The 14,324-nt window shown below is 39.5% G+C and overlaps 1 long non-coding RNA gene across 2 annotated transcripts in view; it reads right to left on the bottom strand.

Annotated features, from left to right (window-relative positions):
* Nucleotides 1-3,299: 3,299 nt before the first annotated feature.
* Nucleotides 3,300-14,324, bottom strand: part of LOC109307048 — a 102,285-nt gene continuing 91,260 nt past the window's right edge. Inside the window, exons 3-4 of one of the 2 annotated variants that reach the window (XR_002100148.1) lie at nt 7,232-11,513; nt 3,300-7,147 (exon numbers count right to left, since the gene is read on the bottom strand). This is a non-coding gene — a long non-coding RNA (uncharacterized LOC109307048). Of the gene's footprint in view, nt 11,514-14,324 lie in introns of both variants that reach the window. The other variant, XR_002100147.1, reaches the window with a different exon arrangement.

The following is a 14,324-nucleotide window of genomic DNA, read 5'->3' as shown; positions in this document are numbered from 1 at the left end:
GCACAACTGAAAAGTCTTCAAGATAAGCCTCTTTAGGCTGTAATTGCTTCTCGTCACTTAAGTAACTGATTCTTCCCCCCCCAGACTTTTCTTGTACAACCAAATAGCATGTTCTATCCACAACATCTTAAAGTTCTTCAATGCCAGCTCTGTAGCACTGAAGGATAAGGATAGTGTAGCACTGGAGGAAAAGGATAGTGGACTTGGTAATCTCATCTCTGTCAGTTTGGTAACCAGCAGTATATTGACATTGATGCACTGCTCTTGCATGGCATTTAAATGTAAATTTACCAATATGAGCTTTAGGCTTGCTGTGGATCATTACTGCTGTATTTGCCACAAAATAAGCACTGGGTATACTATATGATAATTAAGAATGTGTTTTAAAGATCAGATGGCAATAACTTCTGAGGGCAATTACCTGGGCCCAACTTATTATAACCAAAATAATATTTCTGCTTTTGTTTTTTTTCTTTTTCATTTCAGTGCTAGAGAAGGCTTATGAGAAACAATTTTAACTGTTTCAGCCCTAAATATCTGATTTGTGCAGCCAGTTACCATGCAAACATTTAAGTTATCTTGGGGATAACGTGCTGTTACCCATAGGTACCCTGATAGTTCATTTCTTGGTCGTAAATTGTCCTTTCGGTCAGCATCAAACCCAGTCGTAGCATGTTCAGCTGAACATCTCTGCAGCTTTCTTGGATCCTTTGCATGAAATGCACAGAATTTTGGCACCATGATGGGTTCACATAATCTGGTTCATTTTCAGTCTTGCAGTATAAGAAAACTTTCAGGGTTCCACATAAACAACAATCATGAGAAAGTAATCTCAGTATAATCTTAACTTCATGGCTTTTGTCTTTTCAATGTGCAGGCTTATTTAAGTGTCATTTATACTAAATAAACAGAAACCTTTACCTAACTTAAGGGATGTTTTTAAGCTTTAATCTTATTATTCATGTACTTTTTGCATTTAAGAGAAGAGAGGATTTGGGGTCCACATTCTCTGCCTGATGGCTTAGAGGCCTAATTCTGCCTATTCTGAAGTCTTCGGCAAGAATTCCATTGGTCTCAACATTTCAGTATTAAGTCCTGGGTCGCCTGACTTCTTGATGACAGTTCTGTGAAGAAATTTCATTCTGAATCTTGATATTATTAAAAGGGGTCAACATTTGGTGGAATAAAATTGGAAGAAGCTCAACAAAAAAACCCTTATTGAACATATATGGTGGTGTGTCTGTGAGCTTTCAAATAAAAAAATTGAGACTTCATCGCTAATCTCATTGGCTTTTAGTGGAAATGAGTTAGGGTGACCACTTTTTCAAACTGGAAACACTGGACACATACCTGCCTCTCCTCCCCCTTCTTCCCTTCCCATGGGTGAATGGTGACACTTTAGTCGGGGGGGGGGGCACATGCCCCACTCCAGCCACCAGCCAGCAACGAGGGTCCCTTGTGGCTGATCATGGCGCTCCTGGAAGTGGCCATGGTGCTTTACCCGGTGCACCCTGTTGCCTAAGTGGGGAAGATGGCCTGTCAGGGGGTGCACCAGTGCTCTCAGGGTGCATGTGCACCCCCTATGCATTGCCACTGCCCCCTCCTCCATTATGGCTGGAAGCAAAGCTGAGCAGGTGGGAGTGGATGCGGACTGCCTGCTGCAGACTTAGTGGTCCCTGCCCTGCTGCCTTTCCCACCAGAGCCCTGAGCTTGCCACATTCCCCCTGCTCACCTGGCAACAGCTGGGAGGATGACTTCATGCCACCAGTGCCACTGCTGCCCCTGTTGCTGTCAGGTGAGCAGGTGTAGTGTGACCAGCAGAGGGCTCCCAAGGGAAAGGTAACAGGGCAGGGAGCCCCAGGTCTGAAGTGGGCAGCTTGCTTCTGCCCTGCACACAAATCTGGGATGGGTCAAACACCCCATTGCCCACTGGGGTGTGCATGCAGCAGTCCAGAGCCACCTTCCCTCCCCCGGACAAGCTGCCCGTGGCTCTGTTCTGCTTCCCACCCTGGCCCCATGCACTGCTCTGACTGTTCAGCACCCTCAGTCCCTGCACCACTCCATCCCTCAATGTTGATGCCTCAATCTGCTGCCCCCTGCCCCCATCTTCTCCATACCCCTTCTCCTCCATAGACTTGGCTGCAGGGAGCTGTTCTGCACACTGCCCAGCTGTATTCCCAGCCGTGTGTGTGTGTGTGGGCACACATGCACATGGCACCCCCTGTGTCCTGCTCCTGGCAGCCCCTTGCAGGCTGGAACCTGCCAGGCTGCAAAGCAAAACCTGACACTTCTCATGGATCCCTGCATTACTCTGCAAATCCAGGACAAATGCTGTCACTGATTTACAAAGCCCAGGACCAGGACTTGAGGTTCCCATTCCAGGACTGTCCTGCCCAATTAGGGAAGGGTGGTCACCCTGGAATGAGTTGGTAACAATTTTTGGATCTTAACCTGTCTCAATAGTTTTGCCATGAAGTCAGATGTAGCTCTAGAAGGAGGGCCCTATTTTTTGGTTTGACTTGTGTAGCTGTACAGAGAATTTTCTGTCACTCCTCTGAAAGCAACTCAGTATTTCAAGGCTGTGCTACACAAATGCTTCCACTTCAGACTAAAAAAAAAAAATCTAATCTGTTTCAAACCTCATCCAGAATTTGCTACTATTTATGCTGAACCTAATGTTATGATATAAAATACTGAGTTTGCAGCCGTGTCTCTTTCATAGCTAGATCTCTTTGGAGGTGGGTGTATGTTATAACGCATTCTTCTATATGGGCAGAAAAGTAGGTCAAAAGAAAAGCAGGAAGTGGTATCTGTGAAACCAGACACACATGCAGACATCTTGTGTGTTGTACTCCCTCTCCTCCAGGGCCACCTAATCATTAATAATGTCTCCCTAACACAGCCCTCTGCTCCTCTCCATTAGGTTTGGAGGACCAGGAGTCTATAGTCATACCGCGTGGGCTTCCAGATTTAATGTTAATGATAATTCCAATGGGCAACACTTAAAAAAAATGCTGTATGGTGGTTTACTTTGACAACAGAAATTCGGAAACGCCCACTATTTAAATTAGGTTTACATTAATGCCTGCGATATCTTTTACTAATCATAACATGTACATATTTTAATATGCATATATGTGTGCATGCATACACCTTTTAGGTGTGTATACAGTCCCTCTCGTATACATACCCACACTAAAAATAGTCCTGTCATTTCTGTATGTAAGAGAGAACTTGCCTTTCTTTGTATCTGATGAAGACTTAGACTTCCTAATTTGTCTTGGATCATCCTGATTTTGTCTTTTAAAGGGATAGTGATAAAGGGCAGTTTACACAATCTATTTCTTGGGCAGTAAGAAGCTTCTGCTAATATTCATGTTTGCTAACATTCTTGTTGCTACCCTTCAAGTTTTTAAAACCACCTTTCATTAAGATTTCAATTTTGTGGGGAAATTATATCTTGGAGAGAGTGTTTTACATTCAGTAAGTGCAAGGTATTGCATTTGACTAAGATGAAATAAACTGATAGAAGCTAGGGAAGAGCTCACTGGAAAAGGCTAAATACAAGGATGATGTTTTAAACTTAAATGTGTTTAACAGTGCAGTGCCACTACAAATACTGTTGTTGGCTACAAGGTCAGTGATTTTTGTGTAAAACTAAGAAGGTGGCCTTGTCTTGATGGTATTTGGAATATTGTGTGAAATTTTTCTTGCATTTGTTTTGTATTCTCCCAAAATGACAAGCTAGGTAAATTGCAAAGTGGGGCAGGAAAAGGATACCAAGTTAAGTGAAGGTTAAGGGTGAGGGAAGAAATTGCACTCAATCATGCTTACCTATTTGTTCTTTACACACACACACATCCCATTACTGAAGCAATATCTGACCACTTATCTTGAGAAATTACTAAGAGTTGTCAGACATCGTTGTGAAGGAGCCATTATATAATCCTGGAGATATTAGGCCATGATTGTAGTCTCTGAGTATCTTTAATGTAACACTTTTGAAGGGACAGAAAGGAAGTTTAGTTATGTTATGTTAGTCTGAAGTTGGGCATCAGGCAGGGTAGAGGTGCACCTTATTGACTAATTGAATCAGAGATGCATGTGCACATGCATCTCTGATTCTGTTAGTCTAAAAGCTAGCTGCCTTTCTGTGGAGCCAATAGCTACACAGTTAACAAGTTACAGGCTTGTTAAAAAAAATATTGGGTGAAATTCTTGGTCTGTATTGGGTGAAGTCCGACAAACTGGAGAAATGCTGCATTAAACAGGGTCGAATATCTTTCCTTTGATGCAGAGGCATGATGTCAATTGGAGGCATGTTAATGGAAGTTGCAGTGGGTACCATTAAAATCCAGAGCAAGCTACTAAACTATTTTTACTTTTGTCTTGTAACTTCTAGCATTTGCCATGGAAAAAACCACAGATACTTCAGTAAACTTGAGGATGGAGTTTAATAAACCTACAGTTGTATGGCTCCAGAAGTATCTGCGCACACCAAATACAGAAGTAGGGAGAGATTAAATATAAAGTGTAATTCATGTGGCAAAAACCTGTAAAGATTCTTGACTATTCTTATTCTTTTCTCTTTCATTATGTGCTATGATATGCATGGGTCTGTGGCCTCTGGAAACTTATGCATGATCAACCTACGTGTGTTCAGAGCCTGCTATGGCAGAAAAATTGTATTATTCAGAAGCATGGAATAACTCCAAGTCCAGAGAAGAATATTGTATTAAAACAAACTACTTGATAAAGTCCATTATAGGTTGTAAATATTCTGTCTGATAGGGCTGGCGTCTTCACATATGACTGTACTGTGCCTGACACAATCCTGACTTAAGCCTTTCTACAGTACAGTAATATAAATGTAGTTATTCAATAAATGGAGAAAACAAAAAAGATTAGAACTCTGTTAACACAGATATGGGGGAAAAAGGCTTTCTTAAATATGTATGTCCAAAACCAGTTTCCTGCTGCAAACTCCAGTTCCAACTCCTGGTGTGGATGTAGCTATTTTGGCAGAAGGAGATTTTTGCTGTCAAGAGACATGCCAGCTGCCCTGAATAACAGCTCTGCTGGCAGAAGCCCTTTTTTATTGCCAATACTGTGTTTGCTACAGGGTGTGATCCCTCAAACCCCTGCCTACCACAGTTCTGCTGGCAAAAGTTCACAATGTAGATAAAGTGGTAGCGTTGCCAAGTTCCAGGGTCGTCATCTTATAAGTATCATGTCTGTTATAAATGTATAATAAAATATAAATACATCTAATATTAAGGAGGTGTGATAGTATCAGGAGAATCCAACATGTTATGCATTGCTCCCATGTCATTACCTAATTCTAACACCAACAGTCACCAGGACACTAACTGCAACTTTGTATGAAAGGTTCAGCTTTCAGATACAAGACAGCTTTGTGGATGCAATCTTTTATTAAGATCGTGTTTAAGTACCTCAGCAAGTGATTCTGTAGAAATTCCAGGGTGCCATCACTGCAGAACATACAAGAGAATATAGTCAGCGGGTGTGTGCATTACTTAAAAGAAGCAGCCAAAGAAGAAAAAAACATTCGGCAAAGGTGCCAATAAAGTAACCCAACCAAACCATTTGTTTTCAACAACAGCACATCTAGACCTGCTCTTCACAGTCGTCATTGGGGAAAAAAACAAATAAGTATTCTAAAATACTAGTGTTCATTAAAAGGCACATCCTTTCAGGAGAACATGCCCTTAGATTTCTGAATAACTGTTTATGGGTCTGTTTCTCGTCTTGCATGCATTGGTCTTGCAAGGGGTCCAAGTCAGAACTGTCATGTATTTTTATCATTCTTAAATTACATCAAGAATATCAAGTTCTTGAAGAAAATGTAAATTTATGACTACAGTACTGTGAAATTGATGAGATCTCCACCTTCAGATGCTACAGGGCTGAGAGCCAGGTCAGAATTAAGATTGGTGAATTGAGTAAGCATTAGGGCAAGAAAGAAGGTGCGATTTTTTTTTTTTTTGAGGTACTGAAGTCTTTACCAATGGAGTTCATATAAGGGAGAAATGGATATAATGATGTGTCTTTACCAAATGAGTGTTGAAAACAGAAACTATTGATACGACAATAGGGAAAGATCAAACCTAATAGCTGCATCTGGCCTACAGAATTGCCTAAATTTTGTTAGTGGTTCAGTTGGTTCTAGAAATTAGTGCTAACTCACTGGTAGAGGAGGTAGAAGTTTGCTTCCGTTTTCCTTTTTATATTTTTTTCCTTTCTTATACCTGGAAGCATGAAATAGCAATGTGGCAAAAGTAGTCACAACTCATCCCCCAATTGAAAGAATGACTTAAAGTTTATTAATTTTTTTTGTTCACTTGTTTACAAGGAATGCCAGCTACCTAGTTCTGGCTTATCTTGGAACAGGGGCAACTCCAATAAGGCTTGTGTCTTGAATATTTATTAGGTGTTTAATATAAACTTCACAAAGAAATCAATTATTCCTTGTCTTGGAATACTATATTATCAGCATCCTTTGAACTAGGGCTCCGTCATATAACTAATTTTATCCCATTCCTTTTTTTTTTCATTTTGCCTTGGCTAGGACAACCATCTCCCCCTCTGTGCAATGTTACACTGCCTAAGTTTAAAGAGGAGTTTCTAAACATCTCTCCTCCAACACACAAACTCCTCAGAAGTCGAGAGAGAAATTCTATACCAACACTTTTGTATCTGTAGTAAATAGGACATATGTTCAGATCAATCGGTCTTTACGTTGTAATGAACTCAAGAAAAAAAGGATGTTCTTCTTGAAGATGGTGATTACATACTGAACCTTTGAATCAAAAAAAATAAATAAAATAAATAAAAAAAACCCTGAAAAATATTCAACAGTCTTGTGATCGGAGAAGTTTAAGATATACATACAAAAATTTTCTACCTTTTTTTAGTGTTGCTTTCTGAACTGTTGTTTTTCTTGATTGCGATCGCAAAAAGTGGGGCCACAGTTGCATTCATTGTTCAGTGAGCTTGTCCGCATAGTTAAACCCACCGACAGCAATGAATGTTGATTGTGACCTTTTTTGTAAAGCTCTGCAAATGAGTGGGGGAGAGGGGGAAGAAACCTTGTGTGCTGGTTTGATAGCTATCTTCGGTGAAAGGCCTGAAAGCATGAAGCAAGGAGGATGATGGTTAGCTGGAGGGTACAATCAACGGTCGATGGTTTTCACTTTAATTCCAAACTCACCGACAGCGTTGAATGTTCACTGAAGCAACCACTAAAACCAGAACTCCATTGACTTGACAGCATCCTTAAATGTCTGAAAGGGGGGAAAAGATTAGAATTGACAGAATGATTTTAATTGTACAGATTATGAGGTTTAAGTTCTCCTTCCTGTCCTGCTAACACCAATAACCACCACCCTCCCTTGCCCGTCCTATTCCAGTAGGGAAGTGGCAGTTATCAAGACTTTGAGCCTATGGAAAAAAAGTTTTGTTTTCCTATGTTGGTAGCCAAATGGAAATTAACAAGAAGCTAAATTTATGTCAGATCAAAACATGCAACCTTATACCTCTACACAACTGGATAAGTTGTGAGTGTCAGTGATGACGTGAATAGATCTCCAACCTCGACAAGGCCTTTTCTGCTACAATGATTCCATAAGATCTTTTAGACTTGCTGAATACTGAACTTTGTCTTAAATGGTATTGTTTTTCAATGTTTTTGGAAAAGAGCAACTTTATTCTCTTAGCAAATTGCTAGAATACCAAAGGCTCTACTGTGAAACAGGTGCAATGTTTTACTTTAATAAGAGCATTCTATTTCTTTAAATGCCTGTGCAGAATCCATATAGATTCTGTACTAGCTTTGTAATTTGGACAGGCTTTGTAAATTTTAAATCACCACTTCAGCTGACTTCTGTATTTAAATCACCACTTTAAGATATTGCAGGTGAAATGAAATCCTATCAAACTAATTTGGAGAAAATTAATTCTTAGATTTTCTTTACATGTACACTTTTTATTTGCTGCTTCTAGTTATGTTGACTTTCTGGGGAGATATAAATGAACTTATCTCTAGGTTAGAATGCCCCAGATTCCTTCTGGAATATTTATGAGATGGCCACGTCTTTCTCATTTCAAGGACTTGATATCACCCTTAAAGTCTGATAAGACTCTCTCACAATAAGACAACTCTCGTCTGCCATTGTTCTAAAGGTTTTTAGTTCAGTTACATTTTTGATAGAATAAAAAAAAGTTTTTTAAGCCCAACTAAAGTAGATGTAATATTGCAATTTAATATGGCAAAAAACTATTTTTTCCCCAAGGGCAAGGTTTGGGAAAGGGAGAGACTACAAACGGTAAAAGCTGATATTTCAGGAATACACTGTGCCTACTAATAGTAGCAGCAAGCAGAGTTGTTCCACAGGAGAGAATTCCTTTGAGAGGTTCAACTGAGTATTCTTCATGCTAAGATGCTTCTATATTTGCTGAACAGAAGAAGAGAAGTTACCAGGTAATTGAAGAATTCCTGGGTATGTATGAATTATTGTAGATGAAGTCTTGTCCCCAAATGCTGGTGACATGGTATCTGTCAGATTACTGTGTACCTCCTTTATTTTTAAAATCACTTCGAACACCTTATTTTGCATTATTTGCATTCTGGGAACTCAGGACAATAATATTTGATATGCTACAATTTTTATGTTGTTTGCATAAATTTTGTTAGCAAGCTTTGCTCCATAGCATTGACCCTAAGTTATAACTATTCTTTTAAATGGATTGCCTACGTATCCTGGCATTTATTTCTATTCCAATATCACTTACCTATATTTACTAGTCAATGGCTTGCTGTTCTTTAGATTAGAGGTTGCCAAACATTTTCCTATTGCATACCCTACTCCAGATTTACCAAGTGCCCACATATGCTTACCAGCATACTTTTTTTTTTATATATTTTAATCCCTTATATGCCAATTTATTGCTTAATGAAAATTAAATTTGCTATTACACAATTTCTTTCTCAAAACCCCAAGAGATGTCTTGTATACCCCCCAGGGATATGTGTACTACAGTTTGGGATCCCCTGCTTTAGATAAAACGATAAATCATGCTGATGTACGAAGACATCGCAGGAGCACAGGCTGGATTTTCTTTCCTCGATGGGCCTAGAGCACTTTTTATAGACAGGAAGCACACTTGCCTAGGGAATCTATCATTTGGAGTTTTGAAGTATCAAGATTTCAAGCAAATGCAGCAATGAACTTGTTTGGTGATACAGTGGAGCACCTGTGGTGTATCCACAAGTAGCAGACTACAGACTTGGCTTGATTCTCTGCTTGCATTCCCCTGGCTTTATCCAAATGGAGCACTATTGATTTCAGTGAAGTTACTCCTCATTTACACGCATCTAATTGAGTGGAGAATCAGGCCCTTGGACTCAATAGGCTTTTGTATTTATCTGCATGTGTTCAACATTGTCCCAGCTAAATGAATAGACTTCATGGTTTAGGGTCACTCATGTTTAACATTCTCTCTATTGTATGCTTCCTTTCTATACTCCATTTCTTTCAGTACTTATTCACGCATTCTCATTCTCTTCTTCTCCCTGTCACTTTATCTTTCAGTGCACTGTCTTGCCTGGCTGATACCTTGGGGGGGGGGGGGAAGAGGGAAGCTATTAGGTGCTGTGGCTGTGTGACATTCCATCTCAAAAAATACAGTTGCTTCTTATTCTACTCTCCTATCTCCAGTTTTAGATGGAAAAACTGTCCTTTTTTTTACAATTTAGCTGTATTGCTAGAAGCTAGACTCTTACCAAATCCAGGCACTTCTGATGCCAAACACTTGCAGTTTATACAGAGTAATAATGCTTTCCTCTTCTGTCATCTGGTTTTGATTTTTTTTTTTTTTTTTTTTTTAAATTCCCCAACTGGGCTGAGCTGGCTGCAGTACAAATGCCAGATTTATTTAAAGTTTTATTTCGGATCTCCAGGCTTATGAGAACATTCAGATTGGATGTATGCTTTTTTATTTAAGGTTAGTAGGTCATAAATAAACCAAAGCACTTTCCTTGCTATGAGCAATAGGGTCATAGTGTACATGAAATATAGCTTTTAAAAAAGTAAGAACCTAACATGAATTGACAGAAGTTCATGAGGAAGTACTTCATTGTGTCACTGTAAAGGCCACAGGGATTTGGGCTGCTGAAGATGTCTGTCTTAGGAATAGATTAGATATCTTGTCTGATGACCTGTACTTAATTTAAGTGACTGCCTTTGCCAGTCCTTCCAGAGGGCAATTGTGCGAAATAGAGCATCTCATCTCGAGTTCTCTTCCTTTCTTGATGGACTGACCTAAATTGAAGATATGGGTGTTGTGCTGCACAGACCGTTACTATTCTGCTCTGCAAGCTGCATCTTTGCTCCTAATTACCAGGCTTTCATATTTGGACCTTTTTATCTGACATCAAAAGAGGAACAATTTACCTGCATTATTGTGGCCAATATCAGCAACTGGATGCTGTTGTTCAGTACTGCTCATGTTTAACAGCCTCTCTGTGTGGAACACAGACATACAGTCTTCCTTTTCTCAACCTGGTAATAGTGCCTACAACTCTAGTTTGAAATGTTACTCTGTTCTTTCACTGGCCCACCTCCTTCCTTCCTTTCTTCTCCCACCCCCACACACACATCAATTGGAGAATAAATGATAGATGTCAGATAGGTCTGGCTCCATGCTGGCTGCTTTGTACAGCCATCTTATTTTTTTAATCAATCTTGTTGCTATTCCAGCAGTGAGACTCTTAGGAAAATTATCTGGGTGAGCAAGTAGGTCTGGAATTTGGGGCTTTCTTGCAAGTTCTAAGTATTTCACTCCTAGATTACCTCTTTAATGAGATATTAAAATAGAGCCTCTGTGTTGATTGGCTGATTACATTAATGTAATTCTATGATAAATGTTCTGAGGCTTACAACATCTTTAAATGATTAGTGTTCCTTTGTTAAATTGTTACTCTAGGAGTGAAAGATTATTACTTTTTTTTTTTTTGGATGCAAATATTCATTTGCCCAAAAGCAAAGGACAAAACCACATTGGTTTCGCTTATGTCACAAACTATATCTTGGATGCAGTTATTGGCTGCTTCCAGTAATTCCATCTCCCACAGTCTGTTAACAAACCTCCATTTATACACTTGGGGACAGAAAAGAAATGCAGTGCATAGATGTATTTTTAATTTTGACACTCAAGTGAATTCCAGTGGCTGTTTCTAAAAATGGCATAAAGGCATTTGGGACTAGATCTTTGGCTAGTATAAACTGAAACAGCTCCACTGACGTCAATGAAGGCATGTCAGTTTACACCAGTCTAGGTTCTGGTCTGATCTGAGAAAAGGAAAGGATAATTATGGGCTTTGGTGTGCTTTTTAATTAGTTTTACCTTTCTTCTTGTTCATAGTTCATACTTTTCCTTCTTTTTCTAAAGAGCCCTCTTGAATGCAACATCATCATATTATCTTGAAGCTCAACCTGAAATAAATTAGAAAAAAAATCCAATTAAATATCGACACTGCTGCAACTTCAGTAAAAAGAATGACATCCAGGTGATCATTATCAACATAAGCTCTATTTTATTGAATGTTTCTGTCCAAACCAGTCTTTTATTGAAATTAAACTCCAGGCTACATGTTTGCAAGATTATATGGACAACAGCACAAGAGAGAGAATCATTTTGTAACAAAAACAGAAGGCACTTATTTTGGTGTTGCTTGTACAAAGGCCAACACCATAGCCTAATGTACTCTGTAGTTTTTACCTAAGGTGTCTTCAGTGTTTTGCTTTTGCTATTTGGAATTGAAATTCATGGAAGTTTGGGGTATATTTAGAGCCCAGTGAAGGAATTACAGGGTGGGAGTCTACAACTGGTGATAAGCATACAACTCAAATAGACAATAATAATATTTACATCAGGATTTAAACCTATGAAAATATAATATCCTGGTGCAGTGCAGTTAGAACAGCATGTCTAAGAGAGCACTGTTCCTTCAACAGAAATACTGCCTCCTTTGGAGAAGAGAGGTTACATAGCTGTTGCTTTTCTCAAAGCAACATTGCATTTCAGCTGCAAACATGGAGGGAAAATTGATTCATGTTAAATACAACACACATTATCCTACATAAATGCTGCAAGCTATACACCCCCCTCTTTTTGCATGGTGGCACAGCTATAGCTATGTAAATTTATTTATGATGAAAGTCCCTTAATTATGAAACTGAAGAAAATGCCAGCATATTAGGAAACCTTCTTGAAGTAGAAGAGCCAGTTATGGGACTCGAAGAAAAAGAAAAAATGGCATGCTCACACAATGTCAAAAACAAAAGTTGAAAATTGCTGAATCCAGCACTAGCTGTTCTCTGTCCTGAAACTCCTGACCAAGAAAACTATGCTCATGTCCACTGAATAAGATTATTATTTTTAATAAATCCACTGTCCAAAGTCTGACCATGGTGTTAAAATTAAACCATTGGCTAAAATTACATGTCTGCAACTCAGTCTTTCTGAGAGGTAGAGTGCTGATTTTAGTCATGCTAATTTAGGAGAAGGGCACATGTGAGCACTAGTGATAATATCTGTTTAATCAAATATTTGAATCTTAAAGTAATAATTTATGTAATTGTGTAGGTGTGAATGTGTAGGCTTTGAATATGATTTGCCCGTTCAATTTTATTTTTAAAGAATTTGTTAAAATTTGATAGCAAAGTGAATACATGAATACAATCTGGGTAAAAATTCTCAGAGCACTTATGCCATGCATAGACCTAAAGATGTAATGTATAATAAGTACATATTGATTATTTATTATACTGGCTTAATGAGCAAAAGCTGTGTGTTTCACTAGTCTAAACACAGCTATATCTGTATTCTTAGTCCTGATTTGTTAAACTGAGGTCAATGGTCTTTACTACTCTCATGCTACTAGCACTGTTGAAATTGGAGAATCTACTAAATAAGCTTCTCCCAACCACAAATAGTGCTTGTAATCTGTGATTTTACACTAAAGCTAAGAATCATTGGATAATTTCAAGTACTGCCTACAATTTCTCAGCCCTTTTCAAACTAAATTCTCTGCTCGTTTTGTTGCTGGAACATATTACTATTTATGGAAGATATGCACATATTTCAGTATTCATAAATCATATGCAAGCATCTGTTCTTTAGATCAGTAGAAGTTGTATGGCAACTGTTTTTTACATCAATATCCATGAAGCAAAATGCTCACCTACGGACTTCATGCTTAGCTTCTACTATTTTAGCAAATACTTTGGCAATCTAACTTTTTTAGGCAGGGCAAGGTAAAATGATGGAAGTTGGAAACAGAATCTGGTTTGGAGTTCCTGTGGCTCAGACCCCCCAAAATGTCCATGTGCACTACACCAGAGAAGACTGCATGATCATTAGAAGCACCATGATGGGCTTAGGCTACAGCACAAGAAGTTCTGCTAGTAGTTTTCTGCCCCTTGTTACTGCCTCGGGAGGGGCGGGGGCAGGATTTCTTACATTTTTGTTACGATTTCCTTAACTAGTTACCCTTTCTTTATTTGACTGAAAACAGTAGCATAACCAAGGGTGAGCAAGTGGGACACAAACCCCAGGTGCTCAGTGCAAGAGGGAGGGCGGGGGCGGGTGCCAAAATGGAGACGGAGCCAAGGTTTTGGCAAAGTAGAGTCAAGTGGATTCAGTAATCCTCTCACCTGCCCACTGCCTCCTTTAAGGGACGTGGTTGCTGTAAGGGGAGCTGTGAGTTATCACCACCAAGAGCTAAATTAACCCTCCCCTGGCCCTGCAGCCACTGCATTAGGGGCTTTGGATCCTTGCTCACCATGTAAAACTGGTACTGTTGGGAACAGGGAAGGGTTAATCTGGCTGTTAACCTGAGGAAGTGACAGCTTCCCTTATGGCAGCCCCTGAACCACTCTGCTTGGCTGGAGTTGGAGGGCCTTCTTATATAGTAATGTTGGGAAGCTCCTGGGGCTCTCAACCCCTGGACTGTTTTATACCTTAATACCTGAAACTAGTTTTAAGGCCACTTTTAGGTGGCTTAAAGTTGCGCCACTCCAATGGCAAGTTTATCTCTGATCCGTGTTACCCAGCTTGTTTCACTAATGTGGCTGCAGATGAGCCACCCAAGTTGCAGTTTTCCATCAACCCAGGATGCAGTGTCCCTTCCCCACCCTCCTGTTCTCTGTGGACCAACTTTCTACCCTCTGAACTCCAAGGGGTGGTTCTGGCATGAAACCAAGTCCCCCTCCAAAACTCTGGGTGTGACCTTCCTACCTCCA

This window comes from Crocodylus porosus, unplaced genomic scaffold, assembly GCF_001723895.1.
Source record: "Crocodylus porosus isolate Cpor-Errol unplaced genomic scaffold, CroPor_comp1, whole genome shotgun sequence".
Taxonomy (NCBI): Eukaryota; Metazoa; Chordata; order Crocodylia; family Crocodylidae; genus Crocodylus; species Crocodylus porosus.
Note: the sequence above shows the minus strand (reverse complement) of the source record. Positions and strands in the feature narration are given on the sequence as shown.